Source organism: Leucopleurus acutus (genome assembly GCF_964270905.1).
Source record: "Leucopleurus acutus genome assembly, chromosome: 1".
NCBI classification, from domain to species: domain Eukaryota; kingdom Metazoa; phylum Chordata; class Mammalia; order Artiodactyla; family Delphinidae; genus Leucopleurus; species Leucopleurus acutus.
This window is the reverse complement of record NC_139142.1, coordinates 32,074,138-32,100,614: the sequence shown is the minus strand read 5'-3', so window position 1 is coordinate 32,100,614 and position 26,477 is coordinate 32,074,138. Positions and strand designations below refer to the sequence as shown.

Here is a 26,477-nt window from a genome sequence, read left to right as displayed (position 1 = left end):
AGCAGAAGGAAATATGTGCTAAACTGAGGATCATCCAAAATGCCACAGAAGAGCAGAAGGGAAGCTCTAGAAAGGTTGCAAAGGGTGACTGGGGCGGGCATTCCAGGCAGAGGAAACAGTGTGGGCATGGGCTCTGAAGTGTGAAAGTAGGTGGCTTGTTAGAGGCGTGCAGGTGGTGTGGGGAGGCTGGAGCGTGGAATGTGTGGAGGGATGGAGAGGATCTGGGCCAGACTGTAGGGTGCACAAGACACAGTCCAAGACATGCTCCAAGTTTGATTTTGTTCTGTGGACACTGGGATGTCCAGGATAAGATTTTTAGATAGTTAACAGATTTGCATAGGGTCTCAGAAGCCATTTTACAATGTGAGGTAGAGGGTCTTGCATGAAGTCACCGATCAGTTAGTGGCCAAACTGACTGCAGTGCAAAACTAGGGGCTCCAATGCCTGGCCTAACCCATCTTCCATCACGCCAAGCTGCCTTCTAGGATGATTTGCCCGCTTTTCTTTTCTTCTTCTCTCATCTGTCTTCTCTGACTCCTCCTTAGCCCTTCCTTTGCTTCCAACCCCCTTGTTGCTGTCCTGGCCCTTGGGTCTGCCTGGGGTGTTCCTGCAGCCGACAGCAAGTTGCTGAACTCTGTTGCAGATCCAGGCAGATCTAATGTTTGCTTTCAACCCCCTTAGTGGTCTGGGCAGTGAGGCCCCAGTAGAGGAGGAAATGAGTAGGAAGGGAAGGTGTCCATCAACTGCAGTGAGTCTGGACCTAGGAGATGTTAGAAAACAAAATTCAACCAAGTAAATTTGAAGATCTAATTGTCTTTATTCAATGATTCAGGAATCAGGGAGCATCGTATCTAGCAACTAGAAGGGTGCTCAGAGGAGTTGTACAAAATGGAAGGATTTTATAGGAAGAAGGCTGGGGCAAGGGAGCTATTATTAAAAGAAAAGAGAGGATAATTTTTAGGCCTGAAGGTCTTTTTTTTTTGGTGGGAGGGAAGAGAACTGCCAAGGGTTCTATTATGCAGATTGCCTCTTCTTCCTCTGGGGAATGGAGAGGGTCCATGTGACAGATTACTATGTGATAGCACCTCATTGGTGCTGACCAGAAGATTCCAAACTGGTTGATTACATTTATGGTGAAGGTCAAAACTGCAATTAGGTTAGGTATTAAATCTAGGTTTGGTATCACGGGCTTTAGCACAAGTGATGCCATTTTGGGCCTGTGGGTTTTCTCTTTAACAGAACTCAAGGAGGAAAGAAGGCAGAACAAAGACAGGCTTATGGAAAGGAAGCAGCAGCCATACGTTCTGTGGGGCCCAGAATGGGATGGGTGTGTGTGCATGGTGGTGGGGTCGGGCGGGACTGGGGTCGGCATGACACCCTGCTTGCTTTGTTTGAGCTACCTCAAAAATTCAACCAAAAATTCAATTCAATTCACAGCACTCTTCCAGAGAACCTGCTAGAACTAGGCTAGGTGAGAGGCCCTGAGAGGGTGTCCAAAGGGCATCAGAAAGGAGAGCCTGCCTTACCCAATCTGCAGCAGAGGCTTAAGTCTCTGGGTCCGAGCGCAGACTCTGGCACTGATTCTCAAGTAGGAACGCCTCAACATTAATTGAGCTCCTCTGAGACAGGCACTGTTCAAGGCCCTGGGCCACAAAGTCAAAACTGTTGTCATTAAGGGGTCACAAGCCCTGTAAACACAGAGGACGTATCTCCTAGGGCCGCAGTGGGATCACTTATAGATGCTGTAGCTATAAAGTCCACAAACTAGCATATGTTGGAAAATAGCCCCAGGAGGCAAGGCTCAGGATGGGAAATAAAGTTAGGTGGTGGCGGGGTTCTAGCCCGGACTCTGCCAGTCCGCACTCTGAACTTCAGTTTTCTGAACCTTGAGATCCGTCGTGTGCTTTTAGTGTGCTGAGGAATCCCTTAGGAATGCTTTTTAAGATAGATTCCAGAGTCCAATCGTAGCTTTTTCTAATCAGAATGATGGGACGTTGGACCCTAAATCTGCATTTTTACACCTGCACCCCTGGTACAATTTTGAGGTTAGTAGGCTTTGCAACATAGTTTGAGGAGTACCGCTTAATAGGGAGAAGTACTGCTTAGCGACAGGCCTGGCGAGGGATTCCTGAGCTAAGAAGGCAACAGGAATGAAAGCGCCTTGTCGACCGGAGAGCAAACCAACTCTTTGCAAATAATAGTAATCCAAATAATATCCGAATAATCCAAAAAGTAATACAATAATAATAGTAAAAGAACTGGAGAGTGCAGCGCAAAGTCATCTCAGTCTGAATCTGTACCACCGCCCGGTCCACTCTAGCAGCGCTGGCGTGACGGTGCCTTTAAGAACACCCCCCGCCCACCCAGTCTCGCCTCCCGCGGGGCTTGCCGGCCGACCGGCGGCGCTTGCGTGCTGCCAGCCGTCGACCGGCGGGGCTTCCCAGCGGGGCGGTCGCGGCAGCGCGACGCCGGCGCTGGTTGCGTGCGCGCCTGGCCCCGCCCCTCGCCCGCCCCTTCCCCTCCCCCTCCGCGGGCCTCCCCCGCCCGCGCGGTACAGCTGGGCCGGTGACGCGCGTACTGCTGCCGTTGCCTCTGCTACGGCCGCCGCGTTCCATTCTCCTAAGCCGGCGACATCCTCGTCCCCTGCCTCCCGCAGCGCCGGCCAGCGCCAGCCAGACAAGGGCCCACGGGGTCTCGCCTAGACCCAAGAGGGCTGCGGGCGCGCGCAGGCGGCGGAGCGGATCCCGGCGCCGCGGAAGCTGCGAGCGTCCGCCTCCCGGAGGTCGCCGCGCCGTTCCCCGGGTGAGTTGTCACCGCGGCCGGGGGGCGGCGGGGCCGGGCATTGTGTCACTGGCGCCCTCGGCCGGCTGTCAGGGGCGCAGGACCGGCGCACCGCCTGGGAGGGACGTTGGGGAGCCCGGACGGCCGCCCCGCGTCGGCTGCTCTCCGCGCTTCCTGCGCCGGCCCGGCTGTCACCCCGACGCCCGGCTGCGAGCCCGGTGTCGGCTTGGGCGGAAGGGCGGCGGGGGGGGAGCTGTGCCGAGGCCGGGAGGAAGACCGGCCGGCCGGCTTGCGGCCGGGAGCTTGGTGGCCGGGATCGGGGCGCTCCGCCGGGGCCTCGCCGGGCGTGCGGGGTCGCGCTCCGGCTCAGAATTCACGGCGGAGACCACATTTTGCAGGTCGCTGGGAGGTAGTCACAGGCTGGCTGTCTTTATTATTGTTAATGTTTTTTCGTCAAGCCAGCTAAAGCTGCGGGTCCTGCGCTGGGGCGGGGTTGGCTTAGCGATGGTGGACTTCCGAGGGCACCTTGGAGCCCGGGTGTGCGAGCACCGGAGCTTTCTGGAGCCCCCGCACCTCGTTTGGTCTTTAATCTCAAAAACTTTTCTTAGTATCAGGGCTGAGACGCACCGAAACCACTTCCTGTTTATGTATGTAGACTTTCTTTTTTCACTTCTGGTTTTTAGAGACAAATACTGGTGTCGGTCTGACCCTCCCACGGGGTTGTGACTGTGGGGCTGCTGAAGTGGGAAAAGTTACCTGTAAGGAGGTCAAGAGGGGGAGGTGGTTTTGGGGACCGAAAGACCCAGGAGAAAAGAGGCGTCGAGAACGAATCTCCAGCTGGTTCGAGGGAAGTTCAGCAGTGAGGCCTGATGCTGCTGTTCCCATAGAATGTCCCCTGGTGGCAGGCAGCTCGCTGGGCTTTACTGCTCTTGCTAACTGGGCTTGTGTGTGCTCTGTACAGAGGTGCAGTGAAACTACCCAGTTCAATTAAACCGTAGGTATTTTACACCCTTTCTAGGTCTGCAGAGGTGACAAGAGTGTCTTTCCATCTTTTACACTGGTTAATTCACTTCTGTTCTTTTCATTGCTCTGATTTTAAAAATATGTATGAATGGGGTGAATGCATACATACACCTTTTCTGTTTTGGGAATTCCACACCCAAATTGTCACCCTGTAGTGAGGCTAGTAGAGACATGTGCTCGGCATTGAGTTTTGAATTTTCTGGGCTTTCCATTTTTAGCTAGATGCATATTCAACCAGAAATGAAAATTTTCAGAGTTTGGGGCATGGGGAGTACATCTACCTTCCCCTCAGTAGAGGAGATATTTAATAATGAAAAAATAATAGCAATAACAGGGGAAAGTTCTTGAGGACTTACTGTGAACTGAGTTTTGTGCCAAGAACTTTACTTTTTTGATCTCATTTAATAAACAGCAAACTTTTGTGGTAGATTTTGTCATTATCCTCATTCTTTCAGATGAGAGCAAAGCCAAACAAATAACTTGCCCAAGGTCACAAAGGTATCTCATAGTAGAGCCCTCACCCTGAACTACTAGATTATACTGTTAATTTCTAGTTTGCTTACCATTTGGTAAAATTGAAACTGGAGTCTTTCTAGACTCTGTCCAAAGCACTACTTCCTCAGGCTTTCTCAGGTCATGCGCATCCTTATTTCTTTCTCCAAGGTACACATTTATGGTATGTTTGCACAACATTCGTGGGTTCATTCATTCTTGTTTTTAATTTAGTACTCACAAGTATTTGTGATACAGAATATATGCCGGGCACTGTGCTAGGTATTGGGGTTACTGCAGTGAATAGGACAGAACCCTGCCATTTCTTACAGAGTTCATGGTTTTTAAGTCAATTTATTTTGGCTTATGTTGTTAATTTTCATTGGTGGCCATTTGCTGCTTAAGGAAGTCCTGAGCAGTGCGTTAAATAGAGAACAATACTGATACCAGTCCTGATAAATAGAACTTCCTGTCCACAGGGTGGTCTTTTGGGTACTGTAGTAGAAATGGCATATGAAACCAGACCTTATCTACAGCTAGACGGGGACAGGTCTCTGAGTGCTCAGAGTAGGACCTGCCTCTCTGCCCTGCAGTGCTTAAACCCGGAGAGCAAACCCATTGTCAAATGGCAGTTCAACTTATTTACTGAGGCTTGCCTTCTCAAAGCCCAGAATGTGGGCAGATAGAAAGAAGAGGAAGAAAGGTAGAATGAGGTGTTACAGATGCAGGCTGGCAGATGAAGAGACCTCAGCACTTTGTCTGGTTTCCTGGCAGGTCTCTATTATGTGGTGACTGAACTTGGGCTCTTACATAATGGTGCATCTCCTGGCAGGGGGTTTCCTCCTTGCCGTTCGGAGGGCAGCAATTCCTCTAGCTACCCTCCCCCTCGATACACACACATATGCACGGTCCAAAGGGAATAATTTATCTGGCTTCTTAAAAGTAAGAACTTATTTCAACTTTATTGCTACTCAGCGTTGTTTCACTTCCTCTATGCTTTTACATCCTCCAGAAAAAAACTTGCCTTATGTTTTAAATCTTTCCTAGTACTCTCTTTCCGCATTCTTAGCTCTTCTGATAGCCAGGTAACTACTGGTATCTGTCTGTGGGCTCAGAGAATTACAGTATTTTTTTAAAAGTTAGTGAGCCACGTAATCTTCCTCGTTTCCGTACCAAAAGAAGTGAACTGGGGAGAATGTCTTTAGCAGAGCCTCTTGCAGGCAGAGAAGGAAGGCCAGAGAGCACATGTGCTTGTCTTCCCCCCTAGTTCCCCATTTACTCAGGGACGATTCACCGAGAGGCAGCAGCAGGGATGTGATTTCTGCTTACAGGCCTGAAATGCCTACTTGGAGGCCTGAATGTCTGCAGACCCACTAGGCCCAGTTGTGTAATTGCCATGCATGAAGTGTTTTACTGAGCTCCTAAATTTGACATGCGATCTCCTAGTGAAAGCTGCCGAGCAGGATTCATTTTCCCTCTTTCATCCACCTAGACAGTAGGGAGGTCTTGTGTAGAGTGCATTCCCTCAAGCAGTAGGAGAAAGATGGGAAGGAACGAGGAAAGGAAGAAGCCCAGTGCCTTTTTTTTTTTTTTTTAACTTTGAAAGCAAATATTCCTGTGGTGCAGACTTGAGTGTTGAGGATTAGGACACCTGCTTGTATGATAATAGAGACTCTTTCCCCTGGTTTCTCCTCAAGATGGCTTCAGTCTAGGGGCCACCCACATATCCCACCGTGGTGAGGCTTCACTTAATGGGAATGGTTGTTAAAAAATCAGTATTTTTAAGTTATGTTGCCGCATTGCAGGAAAGTAGAGCAATGAGAAATGATACCTGTAATGTGGTAGGGCTGTTTCCCCATTGGCGGGAATGAAGGATGCAGCTCAGGGTTGGGGCTGGGGTTTGTGTGTGTGTGATGAGTATTTGAAGGTGCTAACAGCTGTGGATCTGAGACTAATGACAGTTTCAGGACAGTATGGGGGTGACCGTCCTTGAGTATCAAGATGTGTTCACTCCTGCCCTGGCTAGGATTCAAGGCAGCAGCTGTTGTTCCCTTAGATGGCTGTAAGTTCCAGTGTATCCGTGTGAAACCTTTATCTGAAATAGTAGAGGTACTGGGGAAAGAGGCACCTCTTACAAGGGTTAGGTTTTAGTGGCAGAGCCTGTCAGGCACCTGTGGATGTTTCCTTTTTCTTGTGCTCACCTGTGTCTGTGATGCTGTTCTTTTTCTTTCCCTTTTAGTTCTTTGGCCTAGAAACCAGCAGGATTCCTCTATTTGCTCTCTCATCCTCTGGTTCTTACCTGAGTGTGGAAGTCTCCACTCTGTTGGTAGGCCTCTCGGTGGTGCCAAGTTGGGTCACTTCAGCTGTGAAAGGCCACCTGTGCTGCTGTCAGGACTAGGGGACAGTTGAGTCTCCGTGAGAGACTCATGGAGCAGAAAATGCAGCGACTGTGGTGAGAACTGAACGGGTTTCACAGACTCTCGTGTTGCCTGTGATGTATTCTCCCTCCCTGGCTCTTATATCTCAAAAAAGGAAAATAGCCACGCTTGAAGCATCTGAAGCCGCGTGCCAAGAATTCATGCAGCACTCCAGAGACAGGATATTATTGAAGCATTTTTCTCAAGCAGAAACAGATGTAGCTCCCTGTTACTGTCGCCAGTGTTGGTGGATCCTTAAAATTACCTGATAGCGGTGTGCCCTTAAATTTCTCCTCCCCTCCCACACACATGTACCATTATTATTATTTTTTTTTTTGTCAGAGCCCCATTGCTTGATTTGGGGACAGGTAGCCTGGGATTCCTGATGATAGTAATAGGTTCTCAGTGGGTTTGCAGATGGCAGAGGTGGTGACTGACAATTATTTACTACTCAGAAGAGGATCTTCTGTGGTGAAAGATTAAATGACTCAGGATTCTTTCCTCCTGTAGTTGGAGATTGGACACAAAACCTCAGAGGACAGACACAAATAGGGGCTTTTCCCCAGCTTCCCCTTTCTTTCTATCCTTTTTTAAGGAGGGGGAAAGTCTGATCTTTCCAAATCCAGCCTCCTGCCAGCAGTGACTTGCCTTCGCCCACAGAAGTTTAAGAACAGAACATGAGTTGCCCTGTGTGTAGACTCTCCTTGCTGAAATTTTGGCTAGACTTGGCTTTGGTTTCTGACAAAGCCAGGAAAATGAAACTAGCTTCTGGGAATAGGAGAGGAGGAGTGTTTATCCCATTCTTCCTTCTTTGAGTTCTCAGTTGATCTCAATAAACTAAGTGGATGGAAGTTTAAAAAAGGGAACTTGAAAAAGAGAACAAAGTGGTTTTGCTTATTTTGCATTTTAAGTTGTAGTCAAGGCAAACTGAGGGAAGACTGAGGGTTTTTTTTTGTTTTGTTTTTAATCGTCAATACGCTGGGACAAGATTACGGAAAGCTTGGAAAATAGAGGGGGGGAACCACTATGATTCTACCAACCTAACACAAACATCATTTCCATGTATTCTAGTTTTTATTTTAGTTGGTAGTCCTTGTAACATTCAATTTTGTATTTCGTTTTTTTTTTCATTTAATGTTATAGCATAAACATTTTCCTATAATAACACATAGCCTTTATAATTATTTTTAGTGGCTTTATAAAATTCCATCAAATAGATCAGCTGTGATTTAAATACCCTCTCTCATACATCTAGATTATTTCTAAGTTTTCTCAAGGAGATTTTTTTTTTTGGAGGGGTGATTTTATTTTGTCATATGACATTTTTTAAAAACAGCTTTAAGATGTAATTTATATATCATAAAGGTCATCCATTTAAAGTGTACAAGCAGTGGATTTTAGTATATTTACAGAGTTGTCCAACGATCACCATAATCTTACCTAATCTAATCTTAGAGCATTTTCATCACCCCCAAAAGAAACTCCATTAGTAGTCAGTCCCTATTCCTCTATAATCCTCCTAGCCCAGGGGCACCACTCATCCGCTCTATAGTTTACCTGTTTGGACATTTCGTTTGAATAGAATCATACAATATGCGGTCTTTAATGATTGGCTTCTTTAACTTAGCATGATGTTGCTGAGGTTTATCCATGTTGCAGCATATATCGCTACTTCATTCTGCTTTATTGCTGAATAATCTGTTGTTTCGATATACTACTGCATTTTGTTTATCCATTCATCAGCTGATGATCATTTGGGTTGTTTGTGTTTTTTGGTTATTATGGATAATGCTGCCATGAACCCATGGATTTCATGTAGACATATGTTCTCATTTCTCAGGGAGATATTTTAAAAGCTGCATCCATATTTCTACTTTGGAGTTAACGTTCTACTTGGTTATGTAGTTTGTTTGGGCAAGAACAGTATAGCGAAATCTCTTGGTCCTGTGGTGTTGAGCGTGTTGCCCTGAATTAAGAAAAGGTGCTACATACACATATACATATATATACCTATATTATATATGTGTGTGTATACATATGTATATATATACACGTGTGTGTATGTATATATGTGTGTGTATATATGTGTGTGTGTGTGTATATATATATATATATATATGTATAGTGTTTAAGAGGGTTGAACTCTCCAGTAGCATTGTTTCCAAATCTTTGGTGCGGAACTTTAAACAGTAGTGAGTTGACAGATGCGTTAGTGCCTCGATTCAGTGCACATGTACTGCTGCTTTAAAAAGGGGGGGGCGTGGTTTCAGCATGAAGCCTCAGTTGTAAATTGCATCATTGTGTCTTTTGGAGAGAGTGTTGCCATGAACCCCACAGAGCCTTCCTTATCAATGTAATTTATAGTTCTCAGAAGTTTTCCCTTTCCTTATGAAAAATTCCACGCGAGGGTTCTGTGCACCTGCTTGGAGGCTGCTGCTAGACTGGGGAGTGGCGTGCTTGCTGAATAGAGAGCCAGCCCGTGAGCGGGGGAGGGAGAGGGGCTGTGAGTGTGGTTTAAACGCAGGCCTGAGAGAGAATGTTCTTTAGAACGGCTCTTATGGGTTCTTACTGGTGGACCTTAGTTGCACCCGAGGTTTAAAATATAGATCAGGCCAGACACAAAGAGGAACAGATGGTGCTGCTGGGAGTGTCATTTCCTCTACAGATTAATCTACCCCTGGGTGGTTTTACATCATAGCAGCCTCAGTACTGAAATAGTGCAGTGCCTCCTTTCACTCTTGTTCTAATTGGAATTCCTAGCATTCGCGACCAATAGCTGGTCTTGCTTTTCCTGCTCCTAGATCCCTCCCAGAAGCTCTTGAAATTGTGCATGTGTAGGCCACCTAAGGGTCAGAGAGTCAAGATGGTTCTACCTCAGAAACACATGGGACACAGGGCACATGCCCTTTGTCCAACAAGCCAGACAAAACCTAGGAAGTTGAATCATCTTCCCCTGTACCTGTTTCAGGTTCCTTCACCTGGAGCCACGTCCAAGGACCAGTTTTTCCAGAAAGTTCCCTCGTGTGTGTGTGTAAATGTGTATGAATACAGCCATAACTTCCCTGCCACTGTTCACTGCCAAAAGTTTTAGATTTGGAGTGGCTCTACCTGGTAATACAAATTCTGTTCCCAGGTACTAGGAGTCTCAAAAGGCTGAGTAAGGAGACAGGACTCTTATCTGAAGATTTGAATGCTTGACTGTAGTATCCAGATGTTACCAAAACTTCTTGCACAACAAGCCAAGCATGTGACCAGAGAGAGCTCATGAAATGCTCGAGTTGGGAGGATGGGACTCCGAGGATGGTCTCATTTTACAGCCTCACTTTATAGAATAGAAAAATGGGAAATGGTTGCTCAGAGCTCATTTTCCTGAGTGATGACAGGGCCAGGGGAGAAGCCAGGGCTGCAGATTCCTAGTCTGGTACTTTTTCTATCCCAGTGTGATCAACTTCTCTTCTCTGGGCCTGTTCCAGGAAAGGGGATTGGAGCCCAGAAGGGTATGTGGTTGATATCGTTAGGAACAAACTCCTATCCCTTCTGTGATTGTGGTTTTGAGTCTAATAGTGAAATTACAAAAGGGAATGAGTCTTTAAATTCAGTTCTTAAGAAGAACTGTTCTTAAAATGGGAGTTGTGCTTACACTGGGCCTGCTTAACTCTTTTATCTCTGTACTGTGCTTCCTTACAATTTAGAAAACACCACCTGACTCCAGGCCAATGGGATGTGGTTCCTGAGTCATTTTCCCCTTTGGGTCTTGGTCACCCAGGTGGGACAGTGGCAGGTAGGTGCTGGTGGCAGCCTAGATGTAGTAGGACTGCCCAGTATTGGAAAACATGCTGTCTAGGACGGCTGATGGCCCCTCCCTCCTAGCAGACTGAAACCCTTCACAACTGTGGTTCTGATATCCTCAGGTTTATTTCATGTGGGTCAGCCACCCGTCCAAATGCAGTGTGAACACACGTCTCTAACTGTGTCTCTAACCAGCCAGGAAGGAAATAGACTTCTTGGGTTGAGGTGTCATATATGCTAGCTTTCTCCATCCCAGAAAACCAGTGAGCAGTTTGGTGTTCAGTGGGTGTTGTTCTTTCAGTTGGCATGCTCAGAACATTTTTAGAGAATTAACAAATGGTATGTTGGCTGGTGCGCACTTTTATCAATCCTTGATTCTCATCCACTCCCAGGTAGACACTCTGCCATGGGAAGGCCATCTACCGCCTCGTTTCAGTCCTGTGGGAATTTTGCTTGTTACACAGCAGGATGGCAAGAAAAACAGGCTCTGGGTTGCATAAGGTTTCATTGGTCCATCTTATTTTCCCCTTTACATGCACCTTCAAGTTCTCATAATTTGTGAGCTGAAAATCTGGTTGGGCTGTGATGTCAGGCTGGTGGGAGGTGTCTAGAGGGTTGCTGCAGAAACCAAGAGGAAGGAAGGAAGTCAAGTCATTTGTGTGGCCGGTATTCAGTGAATGCCCGTGGTGGTTAAGTGCTAGGTATGCAGTTGTGAACAAGAACAAAATGCACACAGCACTTGCCCTCATGAAGTTAACAGTCTGGGGGAATACCCACGCTTTATTTAGTCTGACAGTAGCGTTGGAGGAATCTGTTGTGTAAAGCAGGCTTTCAGCTTGGCTGCTCTGAAGGAGTGGCTCTGGCTTTTTCAGGGACATTTGTGCTCCAAACCAGCAACCACCCTGGAAGGGAGGACGACTTGAAAAATACCCTTGAAGAACTCCTCCTGGCCTCTCTAGCAAGAGAGCAATTGCCTTTCTCTGTAGAGCAAGCTCGGTCTAGGAGTTTGGTGTGAGGATTCCGTTTTTCCAGCTTTACTTAACTAACCAGTTTTTAATGTGGGAATGTTTTCTGACCCTGACGTGGTTTTTTTTTTGTTTTTTTGTTTTTTTGTTTTTTTTTTAGTTTAGAGAGAAAAGCGGGTGTGAATTCAACAGTGCGAAACTGGGAGAAGGGAAATAGGTAGGATCAGTGGTGTGAATTCCTTAGGGAATCTTTTTTTTTCTCCATTTCCTTCAAGCCTCAATTTTAGATATGTTAATTTGTGTCTCTTCCTGATATATCTGGCTTTATAACTTGCTGGAGGCAGTAAAGGACCTAGAACACTACTGGCACAAATAAGGGTCCCAATAAAAGCACATCCCCGTATGTTTTACCTCTGTGGGTAAGCCATCTCCGTGTAGGCTCAGGTTCTAGGCTGAGACTGGAAGTTCCCTGAGGTCAGTGACTGTCTTGTCCACTTCTTTATACTCAGCTGGTTGAGAAGGATTGACCAGGTATAGAGGATTAAAGTAAAAAGGGTGAGAGGGCAAGGTGACCTTGAGTCCATAAGCCTTGATGACAAGGAATGTAAGAGTGGTATTATTGATGAAATTCCGAAAAAGAAACATTTGGAGGGAGGCTTGGTTTGAGTGAAAACCAAATAGAAACAAGGTGATACAAAGCTGTTAACATTTACCAAGTTTACTCTGACTGGTGGCAGGAAAAGAAGACAGCTCGGGAACCATGGAGGTGGGAGGAGGAGAAGCAAAGAGAGGGTATTGGCTGTTGTCCAAAATGTTTTAGCAAGGCCAGTCAAAAACAGTCTATAGGAACCCTTAGGAATTTTGATCCGAGACCAGAGAGTCACCCCTTCTAATTTTCAAGTGCAGGTCTTTGTTTCTGGAAAACTCTGTCATTCTTTTAAAAGCCTCAGGAGGCATCAGTCATACCCTAAAGCAGATTTACATGTGTGCATCTACTGGTTTGGCCTTTTTTACATATATATATGTTATCCACTGTGAATCTGGCTGCAGGCAAGGAAGTAGTTAACACAGGATGGCTTGTTTCTGTTTGTTCTCCAGAACTGAGCTCTTCTGGGGGCGGTTCTTTTGCTCCTGGAATTACAGAATATAATTGTGTGGGTCATCTCATTTGAAGGTCTGTGAATGCTTTTGAAAAATCACATCTTTGAAAGAAGGGCTGCTCTCTGCAAACGCTGATGGTTTTTCTTGGGATGCGTGTGTGAGTGACAGTGAATGAACAGATTCCAGAGCCTTTGGTGTTGGTACAACTTTCTGTGGATGGTAACAAGTAGATGTTTGTTAAGCAGTGCATCTGAACTCATTTATTAATTGAACAAGTATTGGATGCTCTTTCCCATATAATCATCTCCCCACAGGGATTCTTTGCAGCACAGTATAAGCAAGGTTTTGAATTGTTCTCCAGTGTTTCGGTTAATCTTTTCCCCTCATAGATGTCAAACCCCTTGAGGAGGGAAGGGTGGTTTAAGTTTCCTCTTCATTTACTTATGTAGGTTGGGCATTCATATTAATAGCAATAAAGATTTATTTATTTTACAAAGTGCTTTCACATAAGAAATCAGATAATTACTGTGAGGAAGGTTTCAGTCCCTTTTTACAAATGGGAAAGCCAAGGCCTTTGGTAACCAGTGGACATTTAGCATCCACTGTGCTTGTAAATAGGGATGCTGAGTCAGCCAGGGCTGAGGCTGAATCAAACATTGGTATGCTGCTGGGGGATAGGAAAGCTCTTGGAATTGCAGACTTGATAAATTTTAACTTCTGTGTGGAAAGCAACGTAACAACCCCTTTCCTCGTCCCTACCCCCATCTCAGCATAGGTACTCTAAAGGTCGGTATGTTTTTGTGTACTGATGGGACAGAGATGTGAAAGTGTGTGTAATTAGAAAGGGCAAATTTCATCTCCTAACTAAGGAAAAAGCATTGCCATATAGTCTGAGAAGGTTTTTACTTTTATTTTTTGGAGGAGCAGGGAGGCCACAGGGGCAAAGCCCTGGTATCTAGAAACCTGTGCAGTTTTCAGGTTATTAGAGGTCCATTTGGGGGTGAGCCAGAGCAGAAATTCTAGGTTCCTTGGGTTCTCAGGGCCCTGTGATGGGGGTTTTGAGGGCTCTGCAGTCTGTATCAGCATGGTTGCAGTCTTGTTCTGTCTTTCTGCAGGTGTGTTCTGACTCTAGGCACCAACTGTGGGTCCGGGCCTTCCTGAGATGCCCCCCGCAGCTGTTTCCAAAGGTGGACTGTCTTCGCTTCAATACTCCTAAGAGCTCCCTGAAGAGTGTCCTTTTTTGCTGACAGGGGGATCCAAGGTCTCCTGTAGGCCTGGCTTGACCTCCTCTTCCCCATTGTCCTGCCCTTACTTTCAGAGGCAGAAGATGAGCCTGCCTGGGCAGTGAGGAGGTTGGAGGTGAAGGTCCTGCCTCATCCAGGACAGCTTAGATTTGAAAAACATAAAGCAGTGCCAATGTTCCTGGGGCAGGGTGTGCTCGGACAGCCTGTCTGCTTTTTCCATTTGGTTGGGAAAGTGGAGAAGTGAGACTGGCTGTGGGCCAGGCAGAGCTTCCCCCTTTCCTATGGTGAATGAAAATGGACGATTGTTTCGAGGAGTGGGTACTGAGTGGGAGGCAGTGGAGGAGAGCGGCCTTGGGATCAGCCTCGCCCTGCTTCCCGTCTCAGCTCAGCCACTTCCCAGCTGTATGGCCTTGAGCAAATTTAACCTCTCAGATGCTCAGTTTTATCACTTGTAAAATGGAGATGATAATGTTACCACTACCTGTCTGTAGAGGGGTAGCTACCAGAATATTAATGATTACCTGGGGTGGGAATTCTGGGGTGATAAAGGGTAACAGGAAACTATAGCTTCTTAAACTTTCTTTTTGTTTCATTTGAATTTTCACTATTGGCATGCATAACTTAAATAATTAAAATTATGTTGAAAAGTAACCCCTCATGGGATTGTTATGAAAACCAAATAAAATGGGATAGTTAAAACACTAGGTTCAGTGTCTGTCAAGTAAAAGATACTCACGGCAGTTTATTTGGGGAAGAAGTGGTATTAATTAGTATTTGACCCTTGCTTTTTGTAGTGTTAGATTTTCTGTCTGGCTTGTGTACTTCGGATAAGTTTCTTTGTTAAGCCCCAGTTCTTAAACTGAAAATGGGGGTTAACATCAGTATCTACTACACAGGGGGGTTTGGAGGAGACATGGAAAAGCAGCTAGCCTGGTACCTGGCCCATAGTAAGTGCTCCGTAAATATTATCTGTTACTGGCTATTATCGTCTCAGTTACCCTGGAAGTGAGGTGGGAGTGACGCCCACTTTAAAGTTACAGAATGTGAGGCACAGAGAGTTTAGGACAAGTGTCCTGTCTTAAGGCCAAGGGCTGAGTTAGCAGCAGAAATGGTGATGCTGGTGTGGCCTGTTGGCCCAAGTAGCAAACCAGGGAGGTCTCACCGATGGGCAGACACGAAGCACTGGCCAGGTGCCGGATGTGAAACATGCTGCTGGTCTGGACAGCGGAGATTATTGAGGGTCAGTTTGTCCGAGAAGGGGAGAGGCCAGTTTAGGGCCACATCCTTCCTCTACTTTCTAAGGCAGATGGACCGCATCCAGATTGACAAAAGGGAGGGGATTGTTTCCTCTTGCTTTTCTTTCACATCCTCCTGGCTTGTCAGGTGGTGGACTCCTGACCACTGCCTTTGTTGTGGGTTCAGTTTTCTCAGCTCCTCCAGTCTGGCCTTCTCTGTTAACTGCCCTGCTGCTGGAGTCCACGCCGACAGCCTCCCAGCCCTGCTCCTTCTGTCCTGGAAGGCCAGCACAAGGATGCTCAGCTTCTCTGGGGTAGGCCTGTTTCCACACCACTTTGGTACTGCTGGTGGCTTCCTACCTGCTCCTCAGCTAGTTGCCTGTCTCTGCGGCTGAATGGGTGAGTTGAAGCCACACTTGGTGGGAAATCAGTTTTGAGCTTCGCTGTGGGCTCCTGTTCTGTGTATTCACATTTTGAGAGGAAAAAACGCTGAGTGATTTCTGCCCAGCATTGTTTTCAGAGAGTGAGAGATTCTCATCCCCACACCCAGTTGTGAGGCCAGGGCTGATTATGCCCCAGTTTCTCACCTTCGGGTTGTACTGCATGCTTCTCACCCTTGCCTTCTCAGTTCTCTCTTTACCACATTTGCCTTGCTCCATCTTCACAAGGGTCATGAAACACCAAAAATTGGTGAACAATACGGGCAATACAGTGTTTAAAGCTTTACCAACCCAGGTTTGCTTAGTGGACTAGAAGGAGTGTGCCTATTTGAATATTTATTTATTTATTTGGCTGCATCGGGTCTTAGTTGTGGCACGCAGGATCTTTGTTGTGGCATGTGAGATCTTTTGTTGCAGCGTGTGTGCTTCTCTCTAGTTGTGGTGCACAGACTCCAGAGTGCGCAGGCTCAGTAGTTGCAGCACGCGGGCTCTCTAGTTGTGGCGTGTGGGCTCCAGAGTGCATGGGCTCAGTAGTTGCAGCAGGCGGGCTTAGTTGCCCCACGGCATGTGGGATCTTAGTTCCCTGACCAGGGATCGAATCCGCGTCCCCTGCGTTGGAAGATGGATTATTAACCACTGGACCACCAGGGAAGTCCCAGGGGTGTGCATATTTGTACAGGCTCTTGCACATGATAGTTTTTATCCTGTTTTCATGTGTTTCAAATACACCTTTTTCCATTTGTGTTTAGTGGTGGCTGGTGAACCTTGTAGTCCATTTTTCTTTGGGGTATATCCTTGCTGTAGGTGTTGGGTTCACATTTTATGCTTAAATCCCCGTCAGGATCTGAAGAATAGGCCTGCTATCGAGGCACCACAAACCAAGTCATTGCACCTTGAGACAAGTCTGCTCTGACTCCCAGGCTGCTTTCTTTCCCTTATTTATGGTGGCCTGAAGACCTCCATGAAGTGCATCAAAGTGTTTCCTGTTGGCTTGGCAAAAGGAAGGTACTTGGAGGAGCTTAAGGACCTCGTGGAGGGGACCCTCTTACTCTTAGCTAATTGAAAAATAAGACTCTTCAGTGGAGAAGCTGCCCTCCCACCTGGTTTATGAAAGCCCCTCTGAAACACAAGTTGTTCCTGCTGTTTGTCATGTTTCTGTAGTATTTATCGGGTTTTGAAGACAGACTTGCTTAAATTAATTCTGGATATAAGGGTGATGCTTGGAAGTTTTGGAGGAGGTACTTACAAAAGAGTCAAGCTCCGGGCTTATTTCAAGTCTAATCATGAACTAGCAGTAGCAGCCTTCGGGCCCCAAGGAGGGAGGGATGGCACACTGCCTTGGAGCTGTCGTGGAGGATGCCACCTTTTGGGAACCAAACTGTAGGCAGTTCCTGGCCTGTGCGAAGTTGTGCCTGGGGCTTATCAGAAATGAACCAGATGGTGTTTCTAGCAAAACTGGCAGATGTTCTTGCTGTCAGAAGTGATTTAAAAATTTTACATGTAAATGTGGAATTATGGGAATTTTCCTTTTGGGGTTTTTAGTTGCATGTGGAAATGCTACCCTTACCTTACAGAGGCCTTTATTTATCTCCTGCTTCTGCCACAAGTGACTCTCAACTCCGTGTCCTCCCATCCCCTCTGGTTACTTTTCTCATTAAATGGGTCATTTGTGGTGGGGAGATAGAAGGTGACCAGTCCTCTCTTTAGTGTAATTTGAAGGTTGCTGATGGGACCATGTGCCCAGAATGTGCCTGCTACACAGATAACATTGGGGACTAAAATGTTCCTCATTTGAGTCACTCCTTTGAGTTGAGACCTTTGGATGTAGCAGGTGTGATACCTAGAAAGAGTGACAGTATCAGGGTCACAGAGCCCAGGAAAGAAGGAAGAAGAAAAATCCCGTGGGGAGCGGGACAAGGCAGGAAGTATTGAGCGCACCCTCTGTGCCAGGTCCTGTGCTAGGTGTTGTACCTAGGAGGGCCTGTCTCCACTTCATGGATCAGAAAACCAAGCTCTGAAAAGTTAAGTACTGTAAGTAACTGTGTGCAGCCCGAACCAAGGTTGGGAGGATTCTGAAGCCTGTGTTGTCTTCATGGCAGATAAAATACATGTGCATTAGGAAGTTGTTGGCGTGGAGGATGAGGCGGTGAGGGAGGCAGAAAACAAATGCCTGGAGAGCAGAGGACAGGGTCAGGTGGGGAGCTGCTGGGGGGCCGCTGGGGAGTGAGTGGTGCTGGGTGCAGGATGCGGAAAGGGGAGGTTGCTTAGCAAAGTGATCTGAAGTGGAAAAGAAGAAGAAGAGAAAGGGTTAAGGTATCACCCTGAGGGGGTGAACCGTCAGGTGATGGCAGCTCTTCCCTGAAGGAAGTGCCACGGAGTTTGTTTGGGGTCTGGAGGGCCAGGTAGACTCTGTCTTTAGGCCGGTGGCAGCCGGGCCCCACAGTAAGCCTTTTAATCACTGGTGTTTATAGACTGGCCTGTACTCTACTCAAAAGCAACTCCCATCTCAGTTAGTGAAGGCAGCATTATTCGCCTTTGAAACACCGCATTTATGGATCCCCGTTTGGCCCGGCAGGAGGGGCTGGGTAATGCCATGTTATATTTTCCTGACTCCCTGCTGCCTCCGAGGTTGTGCAGGGACAGTTCTGCTATTTCCCTCTAAGTGACCTCTGGCTGCTCCCTCTCCTGCAGCTGCTCCTTTTCCTCTCGGGGATGAGGTGGGAGTCAGGACTAGGAAATTAGCCCTCTTGTCTCTGTGTTCAGGGTAGCCAGGAATTCCCTAGAACAGGGACTCTGATTTGTTCCCCCGCTCCCTGCCTTAAGGCTGGGGTTGCTCTGTTTATAGCACGGCTAGCCCTTGCTGTAAACCTTCAGTGCAGTTCAGCCTTGATTTACTGACGCCTGCTGGCATGTGTGTGGGGAGTGGTATCCAAAGATGACGGAGATGGGTCTCAGACCCAGTGACTGGGACTAATGAGCAAACAGCTCATGAGGAGCAGGCCAGGTCAGTTCCTTTTCCTTATAGCAGGAAGCATCCATAAACTTTAAGTCCTGTCTCACTTAAACGGTTATTGTGAGGGCTGATTGTAGTAATAATGCATTGAGACTGCTTCAAAAATATAAAACTCTAGATTCATGCAAAACTTTCTTAGTCCTGCAAGGTGGAGTCATAATAAAAGAGAACACGTACTGAGTGCTTTCTGTGTGCCAGGCATTGTTCCAAGTGATTTATATATATTAGTTTGTTTAATCTTCGCAGCAACTTCAGAGTAGGTTGCTTATGTTATACCCATTTTACAGTTGTGAGAATCGATGCCAAAAGAGGATAAAAAACACTTTCTAGGATGGCACAGCTGGTATGTAGCAGTAGAAGCAGACAATCTGAAGTCTTGGCTGGACTGTGTGGCCTCTGTGAAGACCCTGCGGAAATCAGAGAATAGAGGGGGTCCCACCTCAAGGGGAGGCAGCAGCCAGGACTTACCCTCAGAGACCAGAAAGGATCAGGGACAGATCACTGGTGCCCAAGAAAGCACTAGCATTTCTGTACAACTTAATCAAATTACCAAAACCGTTTCCGAACTTGGAGCCATCTTTCTTGGATAGTAATGCAATTGACATAGAGATAATTTAAGCCAAAGAGGAAGGACAGAATTGGTGAGCTCACATATGTGGATGGACACTTACTAACTCTGACTAAAACAAGAGAGGCAAAACCTTAAAGCGAGAGTGCATCTTTATTCAATTTACAAATGAGTGCAAAGACCTAGGCAACAAGCTTTGTGTTGGGACTTCGAAAAATCACACATTTAAAAAAAGATAACTTCCCCACTCAGCCTTTTGGTGTTGAAGTTTCTATTAAGGATATCTGAATTTGGTCATTAATATTCAATGTTAACTGCTTCTTTGGCAGTTATTTTTCAGAGGAATCAATCTCATTTTGGGGGGCAGCTTCTAGCCAGGTTATTTCAGATGTGGAAGATTAGGGGCACACGGCTTCCTCAGATGATGCAGGTCTGTAAAGAGAGCTTTGGGAATTGAAGTCTCTCAATTCCTGCTTCCCTCCACTCCATTCTATCAACAGCTTCCTTCACATGCGGTGCCTATGACTGAAAGTGATTATCTGTCTCATTAGCGGTTCGGGGGAATTAGCCATCAACCTCTAATGACCTAGTTCTCAAATCCTGCAGTGGCTTCAGAAGTTTGCTAGAGGGGCTTCCCTGGTGGTGCAGCGGTTTAAGAATCCGCCTGCTAATGCAGGGGACACGGGTTCAAGCCCTGGTCCGGAGAGATTCCCACGTGCCGCAGAGCAACTAAGCCCATGTGCCACAACTACTGAGCCTGTGCTCTAGAGCCCGTGAGCCACAACTGCTGAAGCCCATGTGCCACAACTACTGAAGCCTGTGCGCCTAGAGCCCGTGCTCTGCAACAAGGGAAGCCATCACAATGAGAAGCCTGCGCACCGCAACGAAGAGTAGCCCCCGCTCACCACAGGTAGAGAAAGCCCACGCGTAGCAACAAGACCCAACGCAGCCAAAAAAATAAATAAATCAATTAAAAAAAAAAAGTTTCCTAGAATACCCCAAAGCAGTGTTTCTCAATGTGTGCTTTAGAATCACCGGATCCACCCTATACCTGAGGACTCCTTCCCTTGTTGGGGCCCTGGAGTTGGTCTGCATGTTAAAAGACTTCCCTCTGCTTAGGTTCTGAAGTAGAGCTGGGAAGCCAAGTCCAAGCCCACTCAAGAGGGTGTAGAGCTGCAAGCAGCAGTATGAACAATCTTCAAAGCTTCCTGTTTTCTTTTTATAGTGAATGGAAGTTTTGCCTCTTATTCCATAATATATCCAGGATAATTCTAATACTTAAAATGAATTACATTATCTAACATGGAATTGATTTGAACCTCTAGCAAGATTATATGCTTTGGGGTCAGCCTGCTTAGTTTGTAACCTTGCTATCTCTGCGACTTTGGACAAGTTATTTAACCACTGTCCAGAAATGGAGATAGTAGTAGTACCTACCTTTTAAGGTTCTTGTAAAGATTAAATCAGATATTAGATGGAAAATGCTTAGATTCCTGTGCAGTGATTAGACAGTCAGGCTCCAGGTAATAATAACAATGTTGTTATTATTGTTGTTATTTTTATTATCCTGAGGTTTCATGTTACTGGGAGTATGACCACCCCAGTTACAGAGTAGAGTCCTGCAGGGTAACAAAACATCCCTCTCCCACTGACACAGCCAAGCCACCGGCTTACGAAAGGCCTTTTGCCAACCATAGGAAGCCTAAACCAAGCACTGGAAAAAAGCTTTGTGATAACATATCCTCAGCATCCCAGTTTTAGTCCTCCGAGCCCCTGTGTGAAGGGTGTGGGTGACTGTTCTCAGGCAGTCAGGATATGTCACAGGTGGGAGGGAAGCACTTGTTTAGAAAATGTCAGAGAATCCACCAAGTTGTTTTAACCAATAACTGTTCTTCATTCAGTCTGCACTCTTTTTTTCCTCTTCTTCTTGTTTAATGGTTAGGAAAGAGGGCTAAGTTGCACTTTCCCTTTGTAATGATACACATGTCAAATTCATTTCCGCCATCAACTTACTTGTTTTCAAAACATTTAAGAAACCACAAGTTCTACTTGTTTCTTGAAGAAAGGATAGGAAAAACAGGTCACTTTCAATCATGGAGGGAGAAACTCAGCCGTGACTTTTCCTTCCACAGGTCACCACCGTTCTCCTGTTATTATTGTGCTGCTTTGGTCTAGGATGATCAGGGATGGCGGTGGCTGGCAGGGTGTCAGGGTTCTGAGGAGGGGCCACCTTTTTGGGAGCCAGGCTGGCCTTCCTGTGGCTCAGAGCCTTGCACTGGGCAGCTCTACTTCGGGATGAGCGCTTGGCCAGTCCTCAAGCGTCGTCTCCCCTGGAGAGCAGTTACTGTGGAAGGCCAGCTGCTTGTTTCCGTTGATTCTGTGTACTCCGAGTGTTTGGGGCCTGCTTTGCGCTGATTCTGCCCTCCTGATCGTGTGCTCATTTTTCACGTAGCCAGGTGGGGTGGGATCTTGGGCCTCTTTTCTCTGTAGGAACTGGTCCTGGCTCTCAAGGTTGATACTTTTCCATCTCTTGCCTCTGCCTTGCTAAATGTCGCTGGGGAGGCTCTGCCTGGGAGGAAAACTCACTGGGTAAGGAGAACACTGCCTCAAGGCTTTTAAAATGTAACGCTTCCTCCCCCTTTTCTCCTCTTCACAGAATACGAGCTGCCAGTAAAACTTTAGGGCAGGACTATTTATTACTGTTGTGATGGACAACGGAATTGTCAACTCCTCATCGATCTCCTTTACCCCCTTGCAGATGGGAATTACAGGAAATCACAGCTAGCATAAAGAACTGTGTGTGGATGGGAAGGATGGAGTGTGTAACCCTCACTCCCAGAAATGGGCAGAATGGTGGAGCCGACTGACCTTAGCATTAGGCGGTCAGTGGGCCAAAGCATGGGCTGAAGGTATGTCACCATCTGGGAACTGAAATCCGAGTCGTCCTGCTCTCTGACTTTGTGTCATCGTGACTCCCCTCTTACGAGCGCCTCCTGTCTAGTCAGTAACCAGCTCCTGCCATTTCTTTCTTCTGTAGGTTTCTGTCACCACCACTCTGGCCCAGACCTTATCATCCTGTCTGGCCTCCCAGGCCACTTTAGTCTCTCTTGCCAGGTTCATGTCCGGTTAACATTGTTCTTATCTCAAGTGAGACTAGGTAAGAGAAAGCAGCCCTATGTGTGTGGGCGGTCACATTACCATCCCTTCCCATGGTGGCGGTGCTCCTTGAGGGCGAGGACTGAGTATTCTGGCGCCTCTCACATAGTAGGCCTTTAGTAAATGCCCGTTGAATTGGATTAGGTCATGTTTCCTGCTCGAGAACATTCATTGGCTCCCCGCTACCTACTGATCCAAAGCTGAATTTCTCTGCCTGTTTTTCATAGCTGTACAATCTGGCCTTATTTTAAGTATTCAGTTGAATACTTAATACTTTGTGGAATAACCAGAGTCTGCTATGTGATAGATACCAGGAAAACCGTAAGAATTGTCCCTTGCCCTGAACGATCTCAGATGGATTTTTTTTTCTGTTCTTCCTGATTGTTGACTTCTTTCCCCACCCCTACCTTCCTAATTTATCATGCGTACTTAAGCCTTCCAGCCCCAGAAATTCTCTCTTTCTATCTCCATACTTACTCAGCACTCAGGGCTTTCAGGTCAGATCTCCCTTCCTTCCTTTTTACGGCCCTCTTTAATTGTCTTGGTTCAGATCCATTTCTGTATGTTTTTTCTTTCCAGTATTCTGTCCATAACTCTCAAGTCGTTGCTGTTCTTCCTTATTTTCTAAAATTCATACCTCACGATTTAGTGGTTGTGTTTTTTTTTGGCCACACCGCGCAGCATGTGGGATGATCTTAGTTCCCAGACCAGGGATCGAACCCATGCCCCCTACAGTGCAAGTGTGGAGTCTTAACCACTGGGCCACCAGGAAAGTCCCGACTCAGTGTTTTATTGCACCCACATGGACTACTGAAGTAGATACTCTTCCTTATTGTGTGCCTTGACTGTTTGCTGTCAGGGTAGGCAGCTTCTCCAGCTCCACTGAAAGTTCCTGGTGGGCCGGGCCTGTGCTTTTTGTACATTTTGCAAGCTTTATATAGAGGACCGTCAGGAAACGATGATTCACAGAGTGGACAAAGGTGAAAGGTGATCTGACAGTGCTTGGGAGTGGGGTGCCTAGCAGGATTTTGGATGGCCTGGAGCAGAGCATGGGCTGGAGGCTGGAAGACCATCAAGGAATTTTAGGGCTCTGGAAACCCAAGACCTGAGAGAAAATGGAAATGTCAGAAAGAGTCAGGCTTGTCCCCCAGGAGCTGGTCTCACTCTGAGATTCTCCTGAAAACCCAGTTCACATGGAAATTTTGTTCATCCTAGAAGTTGGCCAGTGTTTCTTGGGGAATTGTAGTGAGGCCAGATGCACGTGTGACGAATCCTCTCAGAAGTAGGATGTGAAAGGTACGTGGCCACAGGGAAGCTTGTAGCTTAAGGGAACAGACCATTAGGGGCAACGGTGATTTATTTGTATTAATGGCATTTGTATTGATTCCTCTGGGAAGTTTAGGGATTTAAATATATTCCGTAAATATGTTTTTTTCTTTGCTTTGTCACTGATGGGGCTTATGGCTTATGTTGCATTTTTCCTTCTAATAATAGACTCTTGCATGAAATTAAAAGCAGTGTCTTCCTCTTCTGACTTGGGCAGAATTATAAGTGTAGCACTGACTCCCTGCCCTCCTTCCCCCACCCCCCTTTATTTCTCAGATCCAACTAGGACTGTGAAAACAGGTTGGTAACATTTATGGGCTGGGACCAGTTTCAGCCAGCTAAATTCCCTGTAATCCAGTCTAAATCTGAGGGGCACACCTAAACTTCCTGGAATTCTAGGTAGGAAGTGTGGTTACGGAGGCAAAGCCATTTAATTGTAGCTTGTATGAAAATAAAACCAGCTTGAATACTCTTCTCACAAACTTTCTCTGAAACACTTCTTTAGATCTTTTATTTTTGGCAAATGGGTTTTGGGGTGGCAGCCTCATTACTTGTGATGGAGCGGTATAATGAGCCAGTGGGTGATTTCCCAGAATCCTGAGCCTTTGAAAACTGCTGTTCCTTTTGGGAAGTAAGAAGTGCAGAAGCCAGGCTGCGCGTCTCAGATTTATACCCTCTCCCCATTCTCTCTCCACTAGTAACTACTGTGGCTTCAGTCTGCCTAAAAACATAATGGCTTAAATTTGTTTAAATGTTCGTAGCAGTTTGGTAATGAAGTTTAGCCCTTTAATGATTATGATGATGGTGATAAAAATAGACAGTAGCAGGCAGACTGAGTTGTGAACTGCTTCTTTTAAGGTTCCCAGGAAGAAAATCACTACCTCACTTTACATGTCAAGGTCTTAGTGTTGAGTAGAGGAGGCAGCATAGTGGAGTATAGGGAAATCATCTGCCCAAAGGTTACCCTTTAGACAAGTACTTTGAAGGAAGTTGTGTTTTTCTGTTTGGAATGGGCTGTGTTGCTTCTTCTGAGAAGCCTTTTTACAGTAGTATAATTGTTCCTCTGGAACTCCTAGCAGGGTTCTTTGTCTGCCCTCTCCTGTGTTTACAGCTGCTTTTTCTCCCTAGGGGAGCAGTCGTCTGTTTTAAAAAGTGAAGAGAGAAGACCAGAAGTTCTCTCAAACAGTGAGGTTTGGAAGTCAGAACTGCATTTGCCTTTCAGGAGGGCAGGTTCTAAAGGGGTGTGGTTTGGGCGGAAGTAAAGGAAGTAGTGTCCCCATTCCCTACCCTTACTGCACACCCCACGCTCTACCCAGAGCTTCCTTGTGGCGGCTGTGAAGGAGTTTGGGGTACAAGGTGCCCATTATGGCCCTTTGTTGTACTGGACCAAACATTGCTTTTCAGCTCCTGAGTAAGTCAGTTTTTCAGGCAGGCTACTTTCTGGCCCTGAATATCCATGTCCAGGGTCCTGGGCTGGTGTTGGCCCTAAAGGCCAGGACGAGCCTATGGTGATAGCACTGGAGTGTAGGGTCAGAAGCAGCATCTGAGGGCGTTTAGGGCAGGAAAGATTTCTGATCATTAGGATGCTTTCATTATACCAGTGCTTCAGGGCCTTGAAGCTGGCGTTTGCCAGGCATCTAGATGAGGTTAGTAAATCAGCTTAACCTCAATGCCCCTTAGCCTCTTTCTACCCAGTTTTTACCAGATAGCTGGTTGTGGACGTGCATCTTTGTTTTGTAAGAAGAGGAATCCTGCTTTGCAGTTGCATAACTGTGCCTTCTATTTAGGTTCTGTAGAGGGTTACATTTGAAAAGCTAATGAGTGTTTTCTTCCACTGTGTGCGCACACTGATCCAGAGTGGGCTGGAGGCTGGGGGACCTTTATGGAGCAAATGCTGTTGAAGGTGGATACTGAGGTGACAGTAAGGGCAGCTGGTGTGCCGAAGCTCCAGTGGCCTGGCTCCCTGGCTGATGGCCCATTCCCCAGGGCTAGGTCAACTGCGAGGGCTTCGGCTTCCCTGAAATGACTGCTTCTTACAGCTAGGTTAGTGTGACCAGCCAGGGGAGAGGGTGGGTTTCCTGGGGAAGAGGGTGGGAGGGTCTTAATTAAGCCAGTCTGGTTTGGCAGTAACTCAGACTCGCCTCCGTTTCTGTGTTGGCTGATAATTCCCTTCAGCTCTCAGAACAGTCCTTTTTCGCTTCCAAACACACACACACACTCACACTCTCACACACACACTCTCTCTCTCTCTCACACACACACACACACTCACACACTCACACACACACAGTTCTTGGAGACTAATGCTGCTGGGCTTCCTAATCTGGCAGAATTACGAATGGGCGGCAGCCATTCCTTGGGGGCTCAGAATGGACAGAGCACAGTGAACAGTGCTGGGGCTGGCACTCTGAGGGGGCTCAGTGGTTAGACTCTGATTGGGAGATATTTGGGGAACCTTGTTTATTAGTGAGAGTTGGGAGAACTTAGTTTTGGTTCAGCCACTAACAAGCCCTGTGTCCCCAGGGCAAGTCATAATACCGCTCCAGGCCTCAGTTTTTCCCTCTTAACACGGGTAGGTTGGACTTCGGGCTGTACTGTGTTCGGATCCCAAGACAGACCCATGAGTCTGCTCCTGGTAAAGAAGGTGACCAGAGGCAGCAAAGGTGGGTGCAGGAGAACCTTGGATAATGCTAGAGTTGTTTTTGAGGCTCATCCCACTGTGGCAGAGCATTGGGTGACGTTGCTACCCCACCCCCAGGGTGCGCTTTCCAGAGGATGCCTCCACCTGGGTTTGGGCCTGGACCTTGCCCTGCTCCGCCCCATCTTCAGCCGTGGGGGAGGGGCGGGCAGGCACGTGCAGATGGCTGTCTCTGCCAGCTGCCTGGGGCTGGGCCATCTGCTGCTTATACCAGCGGGTGGGGTGAGGG

General features: G+C 46.9%; 1 protein-coding gene across 3 annotated transcripts in view; it reads left to right on the top strand.

Moving 5' to 3' along the window:
- Positions 1-2,615: 2,615 nt before the first annotated feature.
- Positions 2,616-26,477, top strand: part of SUSD6 (sushi domain containing 6) — a 93,879-nt gene continuing 70,017 nt past the window's right edge. For 2 of the 3 annotated variants that reach the window (XM_082838329.1, XM_082838328.1), the window contains exon 1: positions 2,616-2,802. The gene's annotated coding sequence lies outside the window, so the exon portion shown is untranslated. Of the gene's footprint in view, positions 2,803-22,316; positions 23,521-26,477 lie in introns of those variants that run through there. The other variant, XM_082838331.1, reaches the window with a different exon arrangement.